Source organism: Eubalaena glacialis, chromosome 11 (genome assembly GCF_028564815.1).
Source record: "Eubalaena glacialis isolate mEubGla1 chromosome 11, mEubGla1.1.hap2.+ XY, whole genome shotgun sequence".
In the NCBI taxonomy this organism is placed as follows: domain Eukaryota; kingdom Metazoa; phylum Chordata; class Mammalia; order Artiodactyla; family Balaenidae; genus Eubalaena; species Eubalaena glacialis.
In genome coordinates this window covers 80,735,210-80,759,828 of record NC_083726.1, presented here as the reverse complement: position 1 = coordinate 80,759,828, position 24,619 = coordinate 80,735,210, and positions in this window count along the sequence as shown.

Below are 24,619 nucleotides of genomic sequence, written 5' to 3'. Positions count from 1 at the left end.
AAGTCAACGTGAGCCCAAGCTTCGAAGTAGGCCCTGATTACCCTTGTAAAACGAGAGGCGTGCAGCAGCTCCATGAGGCCTTCATCGTTGTTCTGCTTTTTCAAGGTAGTAAGCATTTCAACACTCCTAGGGGCCTTGCTTCAGCACCCGTTTCAGTATCAGAACACTGCGTAGAACCAGGAAGCTCTGCTCCTGCGTGTGTGCTGCGTGTCAACCTAGAAATTAGAGACTGATGGCACAACGCTTGTTTTCCCGTTTTGAAAGCTCCATTCATGCGGCCTCGAAGCTACCTGAAAAGCACTGTTGTTACCGTGCTTTTACTTACAGCCGGCATGGCACATAGAAGAAAATGAGTTTTCTCGAAAGAAACCTTGTGCTTCCAGTTCCTAGTTGGAAGCTCACCCTGCTCTGCTCTATACCAAACGTGAAAGTCAATGTGAGCACTAGCCTCGACGTAAGGCCCTGATTATGCTGGCAAAACGGGAGGCGTGCAGCAGCTCCATGAGGCCTTCATCGCTGTTCTGCTTTAGTTTCACGGTAGTAAGCTTTCCAAGACTCCTAGGGACTTTGCTTAATCAACCGTTTCGGTACCAGAACACTGCGTAGAGACAGTAAGCTCTGGTCCTGCGTGTATGCTGCGTGTCAACCTAGAAATTGGAGACTGATGGCATAAAACTTCTATTCCCATTATGAAAGCTCCGTTCATGCGGGCTCGAAGCTACCTGAAAAGCATTGTTGTTGCCGGGGTTTTCCTCACTGCCGGCATGGTTCTGAGAAGAAAATGAGTTTTCTCCTAAGAAACCTTCGGTTTCCAGTTCCTTGTTGGAAGCTCACCCTGCTCTGCGCTATACCTAAAGTGAAAGTCAACGTGAGCCCAAGCTTCGAAGTAAGGCCCTGATTATCCTTGCAAAACGAGAGGCGTGCAGCAGCTCCATGAGGCCTTCATCGTTGTTCTGCTTTAGTTTCAAGGTAGTAAGCTTTTCAACACTCCTAGGGGCCTTGCTTCAGCACCCGTTTCAGTACCAGAACACTGCGTAGAACCAGGAAGCTCTGCTCCTGCGTGTATGCTGCGTGTCAACCTAGAAATTAGAGACTGATGGCACAACGCTTGTTTTCCCGTTTTGAAAGCTCCATTCATGCGGCCTCGAAGCTACCTGAAAAGCACTGTTGTTACCGTGCTTTTACTTACAGCCGGCATGGCACATAGAAGAAAATGACTTTTCTCGAAAGAAACCTTGTGCTTCCAGTTCCTAGTTGGAAGCTCACCGTGCTCTACTCTATACCAAACGTGAAAGTCAATGTGAGCACTAGCCTCGAAGTAAGGCCCTGATTATGCTGGCAAAACGGGAGGCGTGCAGCAGCTCCATGAGGCCTTCATCGCTGTTCTGCTTTAGTTTCACGGTAGTAAGCTTTCCAAGACTCCTAGGGACTTTGCTTAAGCAACCGTTTCGGTACCAGAACACTGCGTAGAGACAGTAAGCTCTGGTCCTGCGTGTATGCTGCGTATCAACCTAGAAATTGGAGACTGATGGCATAAGGCTTCTTTTCCCATTATGAAAGCACCGTTCATGCGGCCTCGAAGCTACCTGAAAAGCATTGTTGTTGCCGGGGTTTTCTTCACTGCCGGCATGGTTCTGAGAAGAAAATGAGTTTTCTCCTAAGAAACCTTGGGTTTCCAGTTCCTTGTTGGAAGCTCACCCTGCTCTGCGCTATACCTAAAGTGAAAGTCAACGTGAGCCCAAGCTTCGAAGTAGGCCCTGATTACCCTTGTAAAACGAGAGGCGTGCAGCAGCTCCATGAGGCCTTCATCGTTGTTCTGCTTTAGTTTCAAGGTAGTAAGCTTTTCAACACTCCTAGGGGCCTTGCTTCAGCACCCGTTTCAGTATCAGAACACTGCGTAGAACCAAGAAGCTCTGCTCCTGCGTGTATGCTGCGTGTCAACCTAGAAATTAGAGACTGATGGCACAAGGCTGGTTTTCCCATTATGAAAGCTCCGTTAATGCGGCCCCGAAGCTACCTGAAAAGCACTGTTGTTACCGTGCTTTTACTTACAGCCGGCATGGCACATAGAAGAAAATGAGTTTTCTCGAAAGAAACCTTGTGCTTCCAGTTCCTAGTTGGAAGCTCACCCTGCTCTGCTCTATACCAAACGTGAAAGTCAATGTGAGCACTAGCCTCGAAGTAAGGCCCTGATTATGCTGGCAAAACGGGAGGCGTGCAGCAACTCCATGAGGCCTTCATCGCTGTTCTGCTTTAGTTTCACGGTAGTAAGCTTTCCAAGACTCCTAGGGACTTTGCTTAAGCAACCGTTTCGGTACCAGAACACTGCGTAGAGACAGTAAGCTCTGGTCCTGCGTGTATGCTGCGTGTCAACCTAGAAATTGGAGACTGATGGCATAAAGCTTCTTTTCCCATTATGAAAGCTCCGTTCATGCGGGCTCGAAGCTACCTGAAAAGCATTGTTGTTGCCGGGGTTTTCCTCACTGCCGGCATGGTTCTGAGAAGAAAATGAGTTTTCTCCTAAGAAACCTTGGGATTCCAGTTCCTTGTTGGAAGCTCACCCTGCTCTGCGCTATACCTAAAGTGAAAGTCAACGTGAGCCCAAGCTTCGAAGTAAGGCCCTGATTATCCTTGCCAAACGAGAGGCGTGCAGCAGCTCTTGAGGCGTTCATCGTTGTTCTGCTTTAGTTTCAAGGTAGTAAGCTTTTCAACACTCCTAGGGGCCTTGCTTCAGCACCCGTTTCAGTACCAGAACACTGCGTAGAACCAGGAAGCTCTGCTCCTGCGTGTATGCTGCGTGTCAACCTAGAAATTAGAGACTGATGGCACAACGCTTGTTTTCCCGTTTTGAAAGCTCCATTCATGCGGCCTCGAAGCTACCTGAAAAGCACTCTTGTTACCGTGCTTTTACTTACAGCCGGCATGGCACATAGAAGAAAATGACTTTTCTCGAAAGAAACCTTGTGCTTCCAGTTCCTAGTTGGAAGCTCACCCTGCTCTACTCTATACCAAACGTGAAAGTCAATGTGAGCACTAGCCTCGAAGTAAGGCCCTGATTATGCTGGCAAAACGGGAGGCGTGCAGCAGCTCCATGAGGCCTTCATCGCTGTTCTTCTTTAGTTTCACGGTAGTAAGCTTTCCAAGACTCCTAGGGACTTTGCTTAAGCAACCGTTTCGGTACCAGAACACTGCGTAGAGACAGTAAGCTCTGGTCCTGCGTGTATGCTGCGTGTCAACCTAGAAATTGGAGACTGATGGCATAAGGCTTCTTTTCCCATTATGAAAGCTCCGTTCATGCGGCCTCGAAGCTACCTGAAAAGCATTGTTGTTGCCGGGGTTTTCTTCACTGCCGGCATGGTTCTGAGAAGAAAATGAGTTTTCTCCTAAGAAACCTTGGGTTTCCAGTTCCTTGTTGGAAGCTCACCCTGCTCTGCGCTATACCTAAAGTGAAAGTCAACGTGAGCCCAAGCTTCGAAGTAGGCCCTGATTACCCTTGTAAAACGAGAGGCGTGCAGCAGCTCCATGAGGCGTTCATCGTTGTTCTGCTTTAGTTTCAAGGTAGTAAGCTTTTCAACACTCCTAGGGGCCTTGCTTCAGCACCCGTTTCAGTACCAGAACACTGCGTAGAACCAGGAAGCTCTGCTCCTGCGTGTGTGCTGCGTGTCAACCTAGAAATTAGAGACTGATGGCACAACGCTTGTTTTCCCGTTTTGAAAGCTCCATTCATGCGGCCTCGAAGCTACCTGAAAAGCACTGTTGTTACCGTGCTTTTACTTACAGGCGGTATGGCACATAGAAGAAAATGAGTTTTCTCGAAAGAAACCTTGTGCTTCCAGTTCCTAGTTGGAAGCTCACCCTGCTCTGCTCTATACCAAACGTGAAAGTCAATGTGAGCACTAGCCTCGACGTAAGGCCCTGATTATGCTGGCAAAACGGGAGGCGTGCAGCAGCTCCATGAGGCCTTCATCGCTGTTCTGCTTTAGTTTCACGGTAGTAAGCTTTCCAAGACTCCTAGGGACTTTGCTTAATCAACCGTTTCGGTACCAGAACACTGCGTAGAGACAGTAAGCTCTGGTCCTGCGTGTATGCTGCGTGTCAACCTAGAAACTGGAGACTGATGGCATAAGGCTTCTTTTCCCATTATGAAAGCTCCGTTCATGCGGCCTCGAAGCTACCTGAAAAGCATTGTTGTTGCCGGGGTTTTCTTCACTGCCGGCATGGTTCTGAGAAGAAAATGAGTTTTCTCCTAAGAAACCTTGGGTTTCCAGTTCCTTGTTGGAAGCTCACCCTGCTCTGCGCTATACCTAAAGTGAAAGTCAACGTGAGCCCAAGCTTCGAAGTAGGCCCTGATTACCCTTGTAAAACGAGAGGCGTGCAGCAGCTCCATGAGGCCTTCATCGTTGTTCTGCTTTTTCAAGGTAGTAAGCATTTCAACACTCCTAGGGGCCTTGCTTCAGCACCCGTTTCAGTATCAGAACACTGCGTAGAACCAGGAAGCTCTGCTCCTGCGTGTGTGCTGCGTGTCAACCTAGAAATTAGAGACTGATGGCACAACGCTTGTTTTCCCGTTTTGAAAGCTCCATTCATGCGGCCTCGAAGCTACCTGAAAAGCACTGTTGTTACCGTGCTTTTACTTACAGCCGGCATGGCACATAGAAGAAAATGAGTTTTCTCGAAAGAAACCTTGTGCTTCCAGTTCCTAGTTGGAAGCTCACCCTGCTCTGCTCTATACCAAACGTGAAAGTCAATGTGAGCACTAGCCTCGACGTAAGGCCCTGATTATGCTGGCAAAACGGGAGGCGTGCAGCAGCTCCATGAGGCCTTCATCGCTGTTCTGCTTTAGTTTCACGGTAGTAAGCTTTCCAAGACTCCTAGGGACTTTGCTTAATCAACCGTTTCGGTACCAGAACACTGCGTAGAGACAGTAAGCTCTGGTCCTGCGTGTATGCTGCGTGTCAACCTAGAAATTGGAGACTGATGGCATAAAACTTCTATTCCCATTATGAAAGCTCCGTTCATGCGGGCTCGAAGCTACCTGAAAAGCATTGTTGTTGCCGGGGTTTTCCTCACTGCCGGCATGGTTCTGAGAAGAAAATGAGTTTTCTCCTAAGAAACCTTCGGTTTCCAGTTCCTTGTTGGAAGCTCACCCTGCTCTGCGCTATACCTAAAGTGAAAGTCAACGTGAGCCCAAGCTTCGAAGTAAGGCCCTGATTATCCTTGCAAAACGAGAGGCGTGCAGCAGCTCCATGAGGCCTTCATCGTTGTTCTGCTTTAGTTTCAAGGTAGTAAGCTTTTCAACACTCCTAGGGGCCTTGCTTCAGCACCCGTTTCAGTACCAGAACACTGCGTAGAACCAGGAAGCTCTGCTCCTGCGTGTATGCTGCGTGTCAACCTAGAAATTAGAGACTGATGGCACAACGCTTGTTTTCCCGTTTTGAAAGCTCCATTCATGCGGCCTCGAAGCTACCTGAAAAGCACTGTTGTTACCGTGCTTTTACTTACAGCCGGCATGGCACATAGAAGAAAATGACTTTTCTCGAAAGAAACCTTGTGCTTCCAGTTCCTAGTTGGAAGCTCACCGTGCTCTACTCTATACCAAACGTGAAAGTCAATGTGAGCACTAGCCTCGAAGTAAGGCCCTGATTATGCTGGCAAAACGGGAGGCGTGCAGCAGCTCCATGAGGCCTTCATCGCTGTTCTGCTTTAGTTTCACGGTAGTAAGCTTTCCAAGACTCCTAGGGACTTTGCTTAAGCAACCGTTTCGGTACCAGAACACTGCGTAGAGACAGTAAGCTCTGGTCCTGCGTGTATGCTGCGTATCAACCTAGAAATTGGAGACTGATGGCATAAGGCTTCTTTTCCCATTATGAAAGCACCGTTCATGCGGCCTCGAAGCTACCTGAAAAGCATTGTTGTTGCCGGGGTTTTCTTCACTGCCGGCATGGTTCTGAGAAGAAAATGAGTTTTCTCCTAAGAAACCTTGGGTTTCCAGTTCCTTGTTGGAAGCTCACCCTGCTCTGCGCTATACCTAAAGTGAAAGTCAACGTGAGCCCAAGCTTCGAAGTAGGCCCTGATTACCCTTGTAAAACGAGAGGCGTGCAGCAGCTCCATGAGGCCTTCATCGTTGTTCTGCTTTAGTTTCAAGGTAGTAAGCTTTTCAACACTCCTAGGGGCCTTGCTTCAGCACCCGTTTCAGTATCAGAACACTGCGTAGAACCAAGAAGCTCTGCTCCTGCGTGTATGCTGCGTGTCAACCTAGAAATTAGAGACTGATGGCACAAGGCTGGTTTTCCCATTATGAAAGCTCCGTTAATGCGGCCCCGAAGCTACCTGAAAAGCACTGTTGTTACCGTGCTTTTACTTACAGCCGGCATGGCACATAGAAGAAAATGAGTTTTCTCGAAAGAAACCTTGTGCTTCCAGTTCCTAGTTGGAAGCTCACCCTGCTCTGCTCTATACCAAACGTGAAAGTCAATGTGAGCACTAGCCTCGAAGTAAGGCCCTGATTATGCTGGCAAAACGGGAGGCGTGCAGCAACTCCATGAGGCCTTCATCGCTGTTCTGCTTTAGTTTCACGGTAGTAAGCTTTCCAAGACTCCTAGGGACTTTGCTTAAGCAACCGTTTCGGTACCAGAACACTGCGTAGAGACAGTAAGCTCTGGTCCTGCGTGTATGCTGCGTGTCAACCTAGAAATTGGAGACTGATGGCATAAAGCTTCTTTTCCCATTATGAAAGCTCCGTTCATGCGGGCTCGAAGCTACCTGAAAAGCATTGTTGTTGCCGGGGTTTTCCTCACTGCCGGCATGGTTCTGAGAAGAAAATGAGTTTTCTCCTAAGAAACCTTGGGATTCCAGTTCCTTGTTGGAAGCTCACCCTGCTCTGCGCTATACCTAAAGTGAAAGTCAACGTGAGCCCAAGCTTCGAAGTAAGGCCCTGATTATCCTTGCCAAACGAGAGGCGTGCAGCAGCTCTTGAGGCGTTCATCGTTGTTCTGCTTTAGTTTCAAGGTAGTAAGCTTTTCAACACTCCTAGGGGCCTTGCTTCAGCACCCGTTTCAGTACCAGAACACTGCGTAGAACCAGGAAGCTCTGCTCCTGCGTGTATGCTGCGTGTCAATCTAGAAATTAGAGACTGATGGCACAACGCTTGTTTTCCCGTTTTGAAAGCTCCATTCATGCGGCCTCGAAGCTACCTGAAAAGCACTCTTGTTACCGTGCTTTTACTTACAGCCGGCATGGCACATAGAAGAAAATGACTTTTCTCGAAAGAAACCTTGTGCTTCCAGTTCCTAGTTGGAAGCTCACCCTGCTCTACTCTATACCAAACGTGAAAGTCAATGTGAGCACTAGCCTCGAAGTAAGGCCCTGATTATGCTGGCAAAACGGGAGGCGTGCAGCAGCTCCATGAGGCCTTCATCGCTGTTCTTCTTTAGTTTCACGGTAGTAAGCTTTCCAAGACTCCTAGGGACTTTGCTTAAGCAACCGTTTCGGTACCAGAACACTGCGTAGAGACAGTAAGCTCTGGTCCTGCGTGTATGCTGCGTGTCAACCTAGAAATTGGAGACTGATGGCATAAGGCTTCTTTTCCCATTATGAAAGCTCCGTTCATGCGGCCTCGAAGCTACCTGAAAAGCATTGTTGTTGCCGGGGTTTTCTTCACTGCCGGCATGGTTCTGAGAAGAAAATGAGTTTTCTCCTAAGAAACCTTGGGTTTCCAGTTCCTTGTTGGAAGCTCACCCTGCTCTGCGCTATACCTAAAGTGAAAGTCAACGTGAGCCCAAGCTTCGAAGTAGGCCCTGATTACCCTTGTAAAACGAGAGGCGTGCAGCAGCTCCATGAGGCCTTCATCGTTGTTCTGCTTTTTCAAGGTAGTAAGCTTTTCAACACTCCTAGGGGCCTTGCTTCAGCACCCGTTTCAGTATCAGAACACTGCGTAGAACCAGGAAGCTCTGCTCCTGCGTGTGTGTTGCGTGTCAACCTAGAAATTAGAGACTGATGGCACAACGCTTGTTTTCCCGTTTTGAAAGCTCCATTCATGCGGCCTCGAAGCTACCTGAAAAGCACTCTTGTTACCGTGCTTTTACTTACAGCCGGCATGGCACATAGAAGAAAATGAGTTTTCTCGAAAGAAACCTTGTGCTTCCAGTTCCTAGTTGGAAGCTCACCCTGCTCTGCTCTATACCAAACGTGAAAGTCAATGTGAGCACTAGCCTCGACGTAAGGCCCTGATTATGCTGGCAAAACGGGAGGCGTGCAGCAGCTCCATGAGGCCTTCATCGCTGTTCTGCTTTAGTTTCACGGTAGTAAGCTTTCCAAGACTCCTAGGGACTTTGCTTAATCAACCGTTTCGGTACCAGAACACTGCGTAGAGACAGTAAGCTCTGGTCCTGCGTGTATGCTGCGTGTCAACCTAGAAATTGGAGACTGATGGCATAAAACTTTTGTTCCCATTATGAAAGCTCCGTTCATGCGGGCTCGAAGCTACCTGAAAAGCATTGTTGTTGCCGGGGTTTTCCTCACTGCCGGCATGGTTCTGAGAAGAAAATGAGTTTTCTCCTAAGAAACCTTCGGTTTCCAGTTCCTTGTTGGAAGCTCACCCTGCTCTGCGCTATACCTAAAGTGAAAGTCAACGTGAGCCCAAGCTTCGAAGTAAGGCCCTGATTATCCTTGCAAAACGAGAGGCGTGCAGCAGCTCTTGAGGCGTTCATCGTTGTTCTGCTTTAGTTTCAAGGTAGTAAGCTTTTCAACACTCCTAGGGGCCTTGCTTCAGCACCCGTTTCAGTACCAGAACACTGCGTAGAACCAGGAAGCTCTGCTCCTGCGTGTATGCTGCGTGTCAACCTAGAAATTAGAGACTGATGGCACAACGCTTGTTTTCCCGTTTTGAAAGCTCCATTCATGCGGCCTCGAAGCTACCTGAAAAGCACTGTTGTTACCGTGCTTTTACTTACAGCCGGCATGGCACATAGAAGAAAATGACTTTTCTCGAAAGAAACCTTGTGCTTCCAGTTCCTAGTTGGAAGCTCACCGTGCTCTACTCTATACCAAACGTGAAAGTCAATGTGAGCACTAGCCTCGAAGTAAGGCCCTGATTATGCTGGCAAAACGGGAGGCGTGCAGCAGCTCCATGAGGCCTTCATCGCTGTTCTGCTTTAGTTTCACGGTAGTAAGCTTTCCAAGACTCCTAGGGACTTTGCTTAAGCAACCGTTTCGGTACCAGAACACTGCTTAGAGACAGTAAGCTCTGGTCCTGCGTGTATGCTGCGTATCAACCTAGAAATTGGAGACTGATGGCATAAGGCTTCTTTTCCCATTATGAAAGCACCGTTCATGCGGCCTCGAAGCTACCTGAAAAGCATTGTTGTTGCCGGGGTTTTCTTCACTGCCGGCATGGTTCTGAGAAGAAAATGAGTTTTCTCCTAAGAAACCTTGGGTTTCCAGTTCCTTGTTGGAAGCTCACCCTGCTCTGCGCTATACCTAAAGTGAAAGTCAACGTGAGCCCAAGCTTCGAAGTAGGCCCTGATTACCCTTGTAAAACGAGAGGCGTGCAGCAGCTCCATGAGGCCTTCATCGTTGTTCTGCTTTAGTTTCAAGGTAGTAAGCTTTTCAACACTCCTAGGGGCCTTGCTTCAGCACCCGTTTCAGTATCAGAACACTGCGTAGAACCAAGAAGCTCTGCTCCTGCGTGTATGCTGCGTGTCAACCTAGAAATTAGAGACTGATGGCACAAGGCTGGTTTTCCCATTATGAAAGCTCCGTTAATGCGGCCCCGAAGCTACCTGAAAAGCACTGTTGTTACCGTGCTTTTACTTACAGCCGGCATGGCACATAGAAGAAAATGAGTTTTCTCGAAAGAAACCTTGTGCTTCCAGTTCCTAGTTGGAAGCTCACCCTGCTCTGCTCTATACCAAACGTGAAAGTCAATGTGAGCACTAGCCTCGACGTAAGGCCCTGATTATGCTGGCAAAACGGGAGGCGTGCAGCAGCTCCATGAGGCCTTCATCGCTGTTCTGCTTTAGTTTCACGGTAGTAAGCTTTCCAAGACTCCTAGGGACTTTGCTTAATCAACCGTTTCGGTACCAGAACACTGCGTAGAGACAGTAAGCTCTGGTCCTGCGTGTATGCTGCGTGTCAACCTAGAAATTGGAGACTGATGGCATAAAACTTTTGTTCCCATTATGAAAGCTCCGTTCATGCGGGCTCGAAGCTACCTGAAAAGCATTGTTGTTGCCGGGGTTTTCCTCACTGCCGGCATGGTTCTGAGAAGAAAATGAGTTTTCTCCTAAGAAACCTTCGGTTTCCAGTTCCTTGTTGGAAGCTCACCCTGCTCTGCGCTATACCTAAAGTGAAAGTCAACGTGAGCCCAAGCTTCGAAGTAAGGCCCTGATTATCCTTGCAAAACGAGAGGCGTGCAGCAGCTCTTGAGGCGTTCATCGTTGTTCTGCTTTAGTTTCAAGGTAGTAAGCTTTTCAACACTCCTAGGGGCCTTGCTTCAGCACCCGTTTCAGTACCAGAACACTGCGTAGAACCAGGAAGCTCTGCTCCTGCGTGTATGCTGCGTGTCAACCTAGAAATTAGAGACTGATGGCACAACGCTTGTTTTCCCGTTTTGAAAGCTCCATTCATGCGGCCTCGAAGCTACCTGAAAAGCACTGTTGTTACCGTGCTTTTACTTACAGCCGGCATGGCACATAGAAGAAAATGACTTTTCTCGAAAGAAACCTTGTGCTTCCAGTTCCTAGTTGGAAGCTCACCGTGCTCTACTCTATACCAAACGTGAAAGTCAATGTGAGCACTAGCCTCGAAGTAAGGCCCTGATTATGCTGGCAAAACGGGAGGCGTGCAGCAGCTCCATGAGGCCTTCATCGCTGTTCTGCTTTAGTTTCACGGTAGTAAGCTTTCCAAGACTCCTAGGGACTTTGCTTAAGCAACCGTTTCGGTACCAGAACACTGCTTAGAGACAGTAAGCTCTGGTCCTGCGTGTATGCTGCGTATCAACCTAGAAATTGGAGACTGATGGCATAAGGCTTCTTTTCCCATTATGAAAGCACCGTTCATGCGGCCTCGAAGCTACCTGAAAAGCATTGTTGTTGCCGGGGTTTTCTTCACTGCCGGCATGGTTCTGAGAAGAAAATGAGTTTTCTCCTAAGAAACCTTGGGTTTCCAGTTCCTTGTTGGAAGCTCACCCTGCTCTGCGCTATACCTAAAGTGAAAGTCAACGTGAGCCCAAGCTTCGAAGTAGGCCCTGATTACCCTTGTAAAACGAGAGGCGTGCAGCAGCTCCATGAGGCCTTCATCGTTGTTCTGCTTTAGTTTCAAGGTAGTAAGCTTTTCAACACTCCTAGGGGCCTTGCTTCAGCACCCGTTTCAGTATCAGAACACTGCGTAGAACCAAGAAGCTCTGCTCCTGCGTGTATGCTGCGTGTCAACCTAGAAATTAGAGACTGATGGCACAAGGCTGGTTTTCCCATTATGAAAGCTCCGTTAATGCGGCCCCGAAGCTACCTGAAAAGCACTGTTGTTACCGTGCTTTTACTTACAGCCGGCATGGCACATAGAAGAAAATGAGTTTTCTCGAAAGAAACCTTGTGCTTCCAGTTCCTAGTTGGAAGCTCACCCTGCTCTGCTCTATACCAAACGTAAAAGTCAATGTGAGCACTAGCCTGGAAGTAAGGCCCTGATTATCCTGGCAAAACGGGAGGCGTGCAGCAGCTCCATGAGGCCTTCATCGCTGTTCTGCTTTAGTTTCACGGTAGTAAGCTTTCCAAGACTCCTAGGGACTTTGCTTAAGCAACCGTTTCGGTACCAGAACACTGCGTAGAGACAGTAAGCTCTGGTCCTGCGTGTATGCTGCGTGTCAACCTAGAAATTGGAGACTGATGGCATAAAGCCTCTTTTCCCATTATGAAAGCTCCGTTCATGCGGCCTCGAAGCTACCTGAAAAGCATTGTTGTTGCCGGGGTTTTCTTCACTCCCGGCATGGTTCTGAGAAGAAAATGAGTTTTCTCCTAAGAAACCTTGTGTTTCCAGTTCCTTGTTGGAAGCTCACCCTGCTCTGCGCTATACCTAAAGTGAAAGTCAACGTGAGCCCAAGCTTCGAAGTAGACCCTGATTATCCTTGCAAAACGAGAGGCGTGCAGCAGCTCCATGAGGCGTTCATCGTTGTTCTGCTTTAGTTTCAAGGTAGTAAGCTTTTCAACACTCCTAGGGGCCTTGCTTCAGCACCCGTTTCAGTACCAGAACACTGCGTAGAACCAGGAAGCTCTGCTCCTGCGTGTATGCTGCGTGTCAACCTAGAAATTAGAGACTGATGGCACAACGCTTGTTTTCCCGTTTTGAAAGCTCCATTCATGCAGCCTCGAAGCTACCTGAAAAGCACTGTTGTTACCGTGCTTTTACTTACAGCCGGCATGGCACATAGAAGAAAATGACTTTTCTCGAAAGAAACCTTGTGCTTCCAGTTCCTAGTTGGAAGCTCACCCTGCTCTACTCTATACCAAACGTGAAAGTCAATGTGAGCACTAGCCTCGAAGTAAGGCCCTGATTATGCTGGCAAAACGGGAGGCGTGCAGCAGCTCCATGAGGCCTTCATCGCTGTTCTGCTTTAGTTTCACGGTAGTAAGCTTTCCAAGACTCCTAGGGACTTTGCTTAAGCAACCGTTTCGGTACCAGAACACTGCGTAGAGACAGTAAGCTCTGGTCCTGCGTGTATGCTGCGTGTCAACCTAGAAATTGGAGACTGATGGCATAAGGCTTCTTTTCCCATTATGAAAGCTCCGTTCATGCGGCCTCGAAGCTACCTGAAAAGCATTGTTGTTGCCGGGGTTTTCTTCACTGCCGGCATGGTTCTGAGAAGAAAATGAGTTTTCTCCTAAGAAACCTTGGGTTTCCAGTTCCTTGTTGGAAGCTCACCCTGCTCTGCGCCAAACCTAAAGTGAAAGTCAACGTGAGCCCAAGCTTCGAAGTAAGGCCCTGATTATCCTTGCCAAACGAGAGGCGTGCAGCAGCTCTTGAGGCGTTCATCGTTGTTCTGCTTTAGTTTCAAGGTAGTAAGCTTTTCAACACTCCTAGGGGCCTTGCTTCAGCACCCGTTTCAGTACCAGAACACTGCGTAGAACCAGGAAGCTCTGCTCCTGCGTGTATGCTGCGTGTAAACCTAGAAATTAGAGACTGATGGCACAACGCTTGTTATCCCGTTTTGAAAGCTCCATTCATGCGGCCTCGAAGCTACCTGAAAAGCACTGTTGTTACCGTGCTTTTACTTACAGCCGGCATGGCACATAGAAGAAAATGACTTTTCTCGAAAGAAACCTTGTGCTTCCAGTTCCTAGTTGGAAGCTCACCCTGCTCTACTCTATACCAAACGTGAAAGTCAATGTGAGCACTAGCCTCGAAGTAAGGCCCTGATTATGCTGGCAAAACGGGAGGCGTGCAGCAGCTCCATGAGGCCTTCATCGCTGTTCTTCTTTAGTTTCACGGTAGTAAGCTTTCCAAGACTCCTAGGGACTTTGCTTAAGCAACCGTTTCGGTACCAGAACACTGCGTAGAGACAGTAAGCTCTGGTCCTGCGTGTGTGCTGCGTGTCAACCTAGAAATTGGAGACTGATGGCATAAGGCTTCTTTTCCCATTATGAAAGCTCCGTTCATGCGGCCTCGAAGCTACCTGAAAAGCATTGTTGTTGCCGGGGTTTTCTTCACTGCCGGCATGGTTCTGAGAAGAAAATGAGTTTTCTCCTAAGAAACCTTGGGTTTCCAGTTCCTTGTTGGAAGCTCACCCTGCTCTGCGCTATACCTAAAGTGAAAGTCAACGTGAGCCCAAGCTTCGAAGTAGGCCCTGATTACCCTTGTAAAACGAGAGGCGTGCAGCAGCTCCATGAGGCGTTCATCGTTGTTCTGCTTTAGTTTCAAGGTAGTAAGCTTTTCAACACTCCTAGGGGCCTTGCTTCAGCACCCGTTTCAGTACCAGAACACTGCGTAGAACCAGGAAGCTCTGCTCCTGCGTGTGTGCTGCGTGTCAACCTAGAAATTAGAGACTGATGGCACAACGCTTGTTTTCCCGTTTTGAAAGCTCCATTCATGCGGCCTCGAAGCTACCTGAAAAGCACTGTTGTTACCGTGCTTTTACTTACAGGCGGCATGGCACATAGAAGAAAATGAGTTTTCTCGAAAGAAACCTTGTGCTTCCAGTTCCTAGTTGGAAGCTCACCCTGCTCTGCTCTATACCAAACGTGAAAGTCAATGTGAGCACTAACCTCGACGTAAGGCCCTGATTATGCTGGCAAAACGGGAGGCGTGCAGCAGCTCCATGAGGCCTTCATCGCTGTTCTGCTTTAGTTTCACGGTAGTAAGCTTTCCAAGACTCCTAGGGACTTTGCTTAATCAACCGTTTCGGTACCAGAACACTGCGTAGAGACAGTAAGCTCTGGTCCTGCGTGTATGCTGCGTGTCAACCTAGAAATTGGAGACTGATGGCATAAAACTTCTATTCCCATTATGAAAGCTCCGTTCATGCGGGCTCGAAGCTACCTGAAAAGCATTGTTGTTGCCGGGGTTTTCCTCACTGCCGGCATGGTTCTGAGAAGAAAATGAGTTTTCTCCTAAGAAACCTTGGGTTTCCAGTTCCTTGTTGGAAGCTCACCCTGCTCTGCGCTATACCTAAAGTGAAAGTCAACGTGAGCCCAAGCTTCGAAGTAAGGCCCTGATTATCCTTGCAAAACGAGAGGCGTGCAGCAGCTCTTGAGGCGTTCATCGTTGTTCTGCTTTAGTTTCAAGGTAGTAAGCTTTTCAACACTCCTAGGGGCCTTGCTTCAGCACCCGTTTCAGTACCAGAACACTGCGTAGAACCAGGAAGCTCTGCTCCTGCGTGTATGCTGCGTGTCAACCTAGAAATTAGAGACTGATGGCACAACGCTTGTTTTCCCGTTTTGAAAGCTCCATTCATGCGGCCTCGAAGCTACCTGAAAAGCACTGTTGTTACCGTGCTTTTACTTACAGACGGCATGCTCATAGAAGAAAATGAGTTTTCTCGAAAGAAACCTTGTGCTTCCAGTTCCTAGTTGGAAGCTCACCCTGCTCTGCTCTATACCAAACGTGAAAGTCAATGTGAGCACTAGCCTCGAAGTAAGGCCCTGATTATGCTGGCAAAACGGGAGGCGTGTAGCAACTCCATGAGGCCTTCATCGCTGTTCTGCTTTAGTTTCACGGTAGTAAGCTTTCCAAGACTCCTAGGGACTTTGCTTAAGCAACCGTTTCGGTACCAGAACACTGCGTAGAGACAGTAAGCTCTGGTCCTGCGTGTATGCTGCGTGTCAACCTAGAAATTGGAGACTGATGGCATAAGGCTTCTTTTCCCATTATGAAAGCTCCGTTCATGCGGCCTCGAAGCTACCTGAAAAGCATTGTTGTTGCCGGGGTTTTCCTCACTGCCGGCATGGTTTTGAGAAGAAAATGAGTTTTCTCCTAAGAAACCTTGGGTTTCCAGTTCCTTGTTGGAAGCTCACCCTGCTCTGCGCTATACCTAAAGTGAAAGTCAACGTGAGCCCAAGCTTCGAAGTAAGGCCCTGATTATCCTTGCCAAACGAGAGGCGTGCAGCAGCTCTTGAGGCGTTCATCGTTGTTCTGCTTTAGTTTCAAGGTAGTAAGCTTTTCAACACTCCTAGGGGCCTTGCTTCAGCACCCGTTTCAGTACCAGAACACTGCGTAGAACCAGGAAGCTCTGCTCCTGCGTGTGTGCTGCGTGTCAACCTAGAAATTAGAGACTGATGGCACAACGCTTGTTTTCCCGTTTTGAAAGCTCCATTCATGCGGCCTCGAAGCTACCTGAAAAGCACTGTTGTTACCGTGCTTTTACTTACAGCCGGCATGGCACATAGAAGAAAATGACTTTTCTCGAAAGAAACCTTGTGCTTCCAGTTCCTAGTTGGAAGCTCACCCTGCTCTACTCTATACCAAACGTGAAAGTCAATGTGAGCACTAGCCTCGAAGTAAGGCCCTGATTATGCTGGCAAAACGGGAGGCGTGCAGCAGCTCCATGAGGTCTTCATCGCTGTTCTTCTTTAGTTTCACGGTAGTAAGCTTTCCAAGACTCCTAGGGACTTTGCTTAAGCAACCGTTTCGGTACCAGAACACTGCGTAGAGACAGTAAGCTCTGGTCCTGCGTGTATGCTGCGTGTCAACCTAGAAATTAGAGACTGATGGCACAAGGCTAGTTTTCCCATTATGAAAGCTCCGTTGATGCGGCCCCGAAGCTCCCTGAAAAGCACTGTTGTTACCGTGCTTTTACTTACAGCCGGCATGGTTCATAGAAGAAAATGAGTTTTCTCGAAAGAAACCTTGTGCTTCCAGTTCCTAGTTGGAAGCTCACCCTGCTCTGCTCTATACCAAACGTGAAAGTCAATGTGAGCACTAGCCTCGAAGTAAGGCCCTGATTATCCTGGCAAAACGGGAGGCGTGCACCAGCTCCATGAGGCTTTCATCGCTGTTCTGCTTTAGTTTCACGGTAGTAAGCTTTCCAAGACTCCTAGGGACTTTGCTTAAGCAACCGTTTCGGTACCAGAACACTGCGTAGAGACAGTAAGCTCTGGTCCTGCGTGTATGCTGCGTGTCAACCTAGAAATTGGAGACTGATGGCATAAAGCTTCTATTCCCATTATGAAAGCTCCGTTCATGCGGCCTCGAAGCTACCTGAAAAGCATTGTTGTTGCCGGGGTTTTCTTCACTGCCGGCATGGTTCTGAGAAGAAAATGAGTTTTCTCCTAAGAAACCTTGGGTTTCCAGTTCCTTGTTGGAAGCTCACCCTGCTCTGCGCTATACCTAAAGTGAAAGTCAACGTGAGCCCAAGCTTCGAAGTAGGCCCTGATTACCCTTGTAAAACGAGAGGCGTGCAGCAGCTCCATGAGGCCTTCATCGTTGTTCTGCTTTAGTTTCAAGGTAGTAAGCTTTTCAACACTCCTAGGGGCCTTGCTTCAGCACCCGTTTCAGTACCAGAACACTGCGTAGAACCAGGAAGCTCTGCTCCTGCGTGTATGCTGCGTGTCAACCTAGAAATTAGAGACTGATGGCACAACGCTTGTTTTCCCGTTTTGAAAGCTCCATTCATGCGGCCTCGAAGCTACCTGAAAAGCACTGTTGTTACCGTGCTTTTACTTACAGCCGGCATGCTCATAGAAGAAAATGAGTTTTCTCGAAAGAAACCTTGTGCTTCCAGTTCCTAGTTGGAAGCTCACCCTGCTCTGCTCTATACCAAACGTGAAAGTCAATGTGAGCACTAGCCTCGAAGTAAGGCCCTGATTATGCTGGCAAAACGGGAGGCGTGCAGCAACTCCATGAGGCCTTCATCGCTGTTCTGCTTTAGTTTCACGGTAGTAAGCTTTCCAAGACTCCTAGGGACTTTGCTTAAGCAACCGTTTCGGTACCAGAACACTGCGTAGAGACAGTAAGCTCTGGTCCTGCGTGTATGCTGCGTGTCAACCTAGAAATTGGAGACTGATGGCATAAGGCTTCTTTTCCCATTATGAAAGCTCCGTTCATGCGGCCTCGAAGCTACCTGAAAAGCATTGTTGTTGCCAGGGTTTTCTTCACTGCCGGCATGGTTCTGAGAAGACAATGAGTTTTCTCCTAAGAAACCTTGGGTTTCCAGTTCCTTGTTGGAAGCTCACCCTGCTCTGCGCTATACCTAAAGTGAAAGTCAACGTGAGCCCAAGCTTCGAAGTAGGCCCTGATTACCCTTGTAAAACGAGAGGCGTGCAGCAGCTCCATGAGGCCTTCATCGTTGTTCTGCTTTAGTTTCAAGGTAGTAAGCTTTTCAACACTCCTAGGGGCCTTGCTTCAGCACCCGTTTCAGTACCAGAACACTGCGTAGAACCAGGAAGCTCTGCTCCTGCGTGTATGCTGCGTGTCAACCTAGAAATTAGAGACTGATGGCACAACGCTTGTTTTCCCGTTTTGAAAGCTCCATTCATGCGGCCTCGAAGCTACCTGAAAAGCACTGTTTTTACCGTGCTTTTACTTGCAGCCGGCATGGCACATAGAAGAAAATGAGTTTTCTCGAAAGAAACCTTGTGCTTCCAGTTCCTAGTTGGAAGCTCACCCTGCTCTGCTCTATACCAAACGTGAAAGTCAATGTGAGCACTAGCCTCGAAGTAAGGCCCTGATTATGCTGGCAAAACGGGAGGCGTGCAGCAACTCCATGAGGCCTTCATCGCTGTTCTGCTTTAGTTTCACGGTAGTAAGCTTTCCAAGACTCCTAGGGACTTTGCTTAAGCAACCGTTTCGGTACCAGAACACTGCGTAGAGACAGTAAGCTCTGGTCCTGCGTGTATGCTGCGTGTCAACCTAGAAATTGGAGACTGATGGCATAAAGCTTCTTTTCCCATTATGAAAGCTCCTTTCATGCGGGCTCGAAGCTACCTGAAAAGCATTGTTGTTGCCGGGGTTTTCCTCACTGCCGGCATGGTTCTGAGAAGAAAATGAGTTTTCTCCTAAGAAACCTTGGGTTTCCAGTTCCTTGTTGGAAGCTCACCCTGCTCTGCGCTATACCTAAAGTGAAAGTCAACGTGAGCCCCAGCTTCGAAGTAAGGCCCTGATTATCCTTGCCAAACGAGAGGCGTGCAGCAGCTCTTGAGGCGTTCATCGTTGTTCTGCTTTAGTTTCAAGGTAGTAAGCTTTTCAACACTCCTAGGGGCCTTGCTTCAGCACCCGTTTCAGTACCAGAACACTGCGTAGAACCAGGAAGCTCTGCTCCTGCGTGTATGCTGCGTGTCAACCTAGAAATTAGAGACTGATGGCACAACGCTTGTTTTCCCGTTTTGAAAGCTCCATTCATGCGGCCTCGAAGCTACCTGAAAAGCACTGTTGTTACCGTGCTTTTACTTACAGCCGGCATGGCACATAGAAGAAAATGACTTTTCTCGAAAGAAACCTTGTGCTTCCAGTTCCTAGTTGGAAGCTCACCCTGCTCTACTCTATACCAAACGTGAAAGTCAATGTGAGCACTAGCCTCGAAGTAAGGCCCTGATTATGCTGGCAAAACGGGAGGCGTGCAGCAGCTCCATGAGGCCTTCATCGCTGTTCTTCTTTAGTTTCACGGTAGTAAGCTTTCCAAGACTCCTAGGGACTTTGCTTAAGCAACCGTTTCGGTACCAGAACACTGCGTAGAGACAGTAAGCTCTGGTCCTGCGTGTATGCTGCGTATCAACCTAGAAATTGGAGACTGATGGCATAAGGCTTCTTTTCCCATTATGAAAGCACCGTTCATGCGGCCTCGAAGCTACCTGAAAAGCATTGTTGTTGCCGGGGTTTTCTTCACTGCCGGCATGGTTCTGAGAAGAAAATGAGTTTTCTCCTAAGAAACCTTGGGTTTCCAGTTCCTTGTTGGAAGCTCACCCTGCTCTGCGCTATACCTAAAGTGAAAGTCAACGTGAGCCCAAGCTTCGAAGTAGGCCCTGATTACCCTTGTAAAACGAGAGGCGTGCAGCAGCTCCATGAGGCCTTCATCGTTGTTCTGCTTTAGTTTCAAGGTAGTAAGCTTTTCAACACTCCTAGGGGCCTTGCTTCAGCACCCGTTTCAGTATCAGAACACTGCGTAGAACCAAGAAGCTCTGCTCCTGCGTGTATGCTGCGTGTCAACCTAGAAATTAGAGACTGATGGCACAAGGCTGGTTTTCCCATTATGAAAGCTCCGTTAATGCGGCCCCGAAGCTACCTGAAAAGCACTGTTGTTACCGTGCTTTTACTTACAGCCGGCATGGCACATAGAAGAAAATGAGTTTTCTCGAAAGAAACCTTGTGCTTCCAGTTCCTAGTTGGAAGCTCACCCTGCTCTGCTCTATACCAAACGTGAAAGTCAATGTGAGCACTAGCCTCGAAGTAAGGCCCTGATTATGCTGGCAAAACGGGAGGCGTGCAGCAACTCCATGAGGCCTTCATCGCTGTTCTGCTTTAGTTTCACGGTAGTAAGCTTTCCAAGACTCCTAGGGACTTTGCTTAAGCAACCGTTTCGGTACCAGAACACTGCGTAGAGACAGTAAGCTCTGGTCCTGCGTGTATGCTGCGTGTCAACCTAGAAATTGGAGACTGATGGCATAAAGCTTCTTTTCCCATTATGAAAGCTCCGTTCATGCGGGCTCGAAGCTACCTGAAAAGCATTGTTGTTGCCGGGGTTTTCCTCACTGCCGGCATGGTTCTGAGAAGAAAATGAGTTTTCTCCTAAGAAACCTTGGGATTCCAGTTCCTTGTTGGAAGCTCACCCTGCTCTGCGCTATACCTAAAGTGAAAGTCAACGTGAGCCCAAGCTTCGAAGTAAGGCCCTGATTATCCTTGCCAAACGAGAGGCGTGCAGCAGCTCTTGAGGCGTTCATCGTTGTTCTGCTTTAGTTTCAAGGTAGTAAGCTTTTCAACACTCCTAGGGGCCTTGCTTCAGCACCCGTTTCAGTACCAGAACACTGCGTAGAACCAGGAAGCTCTGCTCCTGCGTGTATGCTGCGTGTCAACCTAGAAATTAGAGACTGATGGCACAACGCTTGTTTTCCCGTTTTGAAAGCTCCATTCATGCGGCCTCGAAGCTACCTGAAAAGCACTGTTGTTACCGTGCTTTTACTTACAGCCGGCATGGCACATAGAAGAAAATGACTTTTCTCGAAAGAAACCTTGTGCTTCCAGTTCCTAGTTGGAAGCTCACCCTGCTCTACTCTATACCAAACGTGAAAGTCAATGTGAGCACTAGCCTCGAAGTAAGGCCCTGATTATGCTGGCAAAACGGGAGGCGTGCAGCAGCTCCATGAGGCCTTCATCGCTGTTCTTCTTTAGTTTCACGGTAGTAAGCTTTCCAAGACTCCTAGGGACTTTGCTTAAGCAACCGTTTCGGTACCAGAACACTGCGTAGAGACAGTAAGCTCTGGTCCTGCGTGTATGCTGCGTGTCAACCTAGAAATTGGAGACTGATGGCATAAAGCTTCTATTCCCATTATGAAAGCTCCGTTCATGCGGCCTCGAAGCTACCTGAAAAGCATTGTTGTTGCCGGGGTTTTCTTCACTGCCGGCATGGTTCTGAGAAGAAAATGAGTTTTCTCCTAAGAAACCTTGGGTTTCCAGTTCCTTGTTGGAAGCTCACCCTGCTCTGCGCTATACCTAAAGTGAAAGTCAACGTGAGCCCAAGCTTCGAAGTAGGCCCTGATTACCCTTGTAAAACGAGAGGCGTGCAGCAGCTCCATGAGGCCTTCATCGTTGTTCTGCTTTAGTTTCAAGGTAGTAAGCTTTTCAACACTCCTAGGGGCCTTGCTTCAGCACCCGTTTCAGTACCAGAACACTGCGTAGAACCAGGAAGCTCTGCTCCTGCGTGTATGCTGCGTGTCAACCTAGAAATTAGAGACTGATGGCACAACGCTTGTTTTCCCGTTTTGAAAGCTCCATTCATGCGGCCTCGAAGCTACCTGAAAAGCACTGTTGTTACCGTGCTTTTACTTACAGCCGGCATGCTCATAGAAGAAAATGACTTTTCTCGAAAGAAACCTTGTGCTTCCAGTTCCTAGTTGGAAGCTCACCCTGCTCTGCTCTATACCAAACGTGAAAGTCAATGTGAGCACTAGCCTCGAAGTAAGGCCCTGATTATGCTGGCAAAACGGGAGGCGTGCAGCAACTCCATGAGGCCTTCATCGCTGTTCTGCTTTAGTTTCACGGTAGTAAGCTTTCCAAGACTCCTAGGGACTTTGCTTAAGCAACCGTTTCGGTACCAGAACACTGCGTAGAGACAGTAAGCTCTGGTCCTGCGTGTATGCTGCGTGTCAACCTAGAAATTGGAGACTGATGGCATAAGGCTTCTTTTCCCATTATGAAAGCTCCGTTCATGCGGCCTCGAAGCTACCTGAAAAGCATTGTTGTTGCCAGGGTTTTCTTCACTGCCGGCATGGTTCTGAGAAGACAATGAGTTTTCTCCTAAGAAACCTTGGGTTTCCAGTTCCTTGTTGGAAGCTCACCCTGCTCTGCGCTATACCTAAAGTGAAAGTCAACGTGAGCCCAAGCTTCGAAGTAGGCCCTGATTACCCTTGTAAAACGAGAGGCGTGCAGCAGCTCCATGAGGCCTTCATCGTTGTTCTGCTTTAGTTTCAAGGTAGTAAGCTTTTCAACACTCCTAGGGGCCTTGCTTCAGCACCCGTTTCAGTACCAGAACACTGCGTAGAACCAGGAAGCTCTGCTCCTGCGTGTATGCTGCGTGTCAACCTAGAAATTAGAGACTGATGGCACAACGCTTGTTTTCCCGTTTTGAAAGCTCCATTCATGCGGCCTCGAAGCTACCTGAAAAGCACTGTTGTTACCGTGCTTTTACTTACAGCCGGCATGGCACATAGAAGAAAATGAGTTTTCTCGAAAGAAACCTTGTGCTTCCAGTTCCTAGTTGGAAGCTCACCCTGCTCTGCTCTATACCAAACGTGAAAGTCAATGTGAGCACTAGCCTCGAAGTAAGGCCCTGATTATGCTGGCAAAACGGGAGGCGTGCAGCAACTCCATGAGGCCTTCATCGCTGTTCTGCTTTAGTTTCACGGTAGTAAGCTTTCCAAGACTCCTAGGGACTTTGCTTAAGCAACCGTTTCGGTACCAGAACACTGCGTAGAGACAGTAAGCTCTGGTCCTGCGTGTATGCTGCGTGTCAACCTAGAAATTGGAGACTGATGGCATAAAGCTTCTTTTCCCATTATGAAAGCTCCTTTCATGCGGGCTCGAAGCTACCTGAAAAGCATTGTTGTTGCCGGGGTTTTCCTCACTGCCGGCATGGTTCTGAGAAGAAAATGAGTTTTCTCCTAAGAAACCTTGGGTTTCCAGTTCCTTGTTGGAAGCTCACCCTGCTCTGCGCTATACCTAAAGTGAAAGTCAACGTGAGCCCCAGCTTCGAAGTAAGGCCCTGATTATCCTTGCCAAACGAGAGGCGTGCAGCAGCTCTTGAGGCGTTCATCGTTGTTCTGCTTTAGTTTCAAGGTAGTAAGCTTTTCAACACTCCTAGGGGCCTTGCTTCAGCACCCGTTTCAGTACCAGAACACTGCGTAGAACCAGGAAGCTCTGCTCCTGCGTGTATGCTGCGTGTCAACCTAGAAATTAGAGACTGATGGCACAACGCTTGTTTTCCCGTTTTGAAAGCTCCATTCATGCGGCCTCGAAGCTACCTGAAAAGCACTGTTGTTACCGTGCTTTTACTTACAGCCGGCATGGCACATAGAAGAAAATGACTTTTCTCGAAAGAAACCTTGTGCTTCCAGTTCCTAGTTGGAAGCTCACCCTGCTCTACTCTATACCAAACGTGAAAGTCAATGTGAGCACTAGCCTCGAAGTAAGGCCCTGATTATGCTGGCAAAACGGGAGGCGTGCAGCAGCTCCATGAGGCCTTCATCGCTGTTCTTCTTTAGTTTCACGGTAGTAAGCTTTCCAAGACTCCTAGGGACTTTGCTTAAGCAACCGTTTCGGTACCAGAACACTGCGTAGAGACAGTAAGCTCTGGTCCTGCGTGTATGCTGCGTATCAACCTAGAAATTGGAGACTGATGGCATAAGGCTTCTTTTCCCATTATGAAAGCACCGTTCATGCGGCCTCGAAGCTACCTGAAAAGCATTGTTGTTGCCGGGGTTTTCTTCACTGCCGGCATGGTTCTGAGAAGAAAATGAGTTTTCTCCTAAGAAACCTTGGGTTTCCAGTTCCTTGTTGGAAGCTCACCCTGCTCTGCGCTATACCTAAAGTGAAAGTCAACGTGAGCCCAAGCTTCGAAGTAGGCCCTGATTACCCTTGTAAAACGAGAGGCGTGCAGCAGCTCCATGAGGCCTTCATCGTTGTTCTGCTTTAGTTTCAAGGTAGTAAGCTTTTCAACACTCCTAGGGGCCTTGCTTCAGCACCCGTTTCAGTATCAGAACACTGCGTAGAACCAAGAAGCTCTGCTCCTGCGTGTATGCTGCGTGTCAACCTAGAAATTAGAGACTGATGGCACAAGGCTGGTTTTCCCATTATGAAAGCTCCGTTAATGCGGCCCCGAAGCTACCTGAAAAGCACTGTTGTTACCGTGCTTTTACTTACAGCCGGCATGGCACATAGAAGAAAATGAGTTTTCTCGAAAGAAACCTTGTGCTTCCAGTTCCTAGTTGGAAGCTCACCCTGCTCTGCTCTATACCAAACGTGAAAGTCAATGTGAGCACTAGCCTCGAAGTAAGGCCCTGATTATGCTGGCAAAACGGGAGGCGTGCAGCAACTCCATGAGGCCTTCATCGCTGTTCTGCTTTAGTTTCACGGTAGTAAGCTTTCCAAGACTCCTAGGGACTTTGCTTAAGCAACCGTTTCGGTACCAGAACACTGCGTAGAGACAGTAAGCTCTGGTCCTGCGTGTATGCTGCGTGTCAACCTAGAAATTGGAGACTGATGGCATAAAGCTTCTTTTCCCATTATGAAAGCTCCGTTCATGCGGGCTCGAAGCTACCTGAAAAGCATTGTTGTTGCCGGGGTTTTCCTCACTGCCGGCATGGTTCTGAGAAGAAAATGAGTTTTCTCCTAAGAAACCTTGGGATTCCAGTTCCTTGTTGGAAGCTCACCCTGCTCTGCGCTATACCTAAAGTGAAAGTCAACGTGAGCCCAAGCTTCGAAGTAAGGC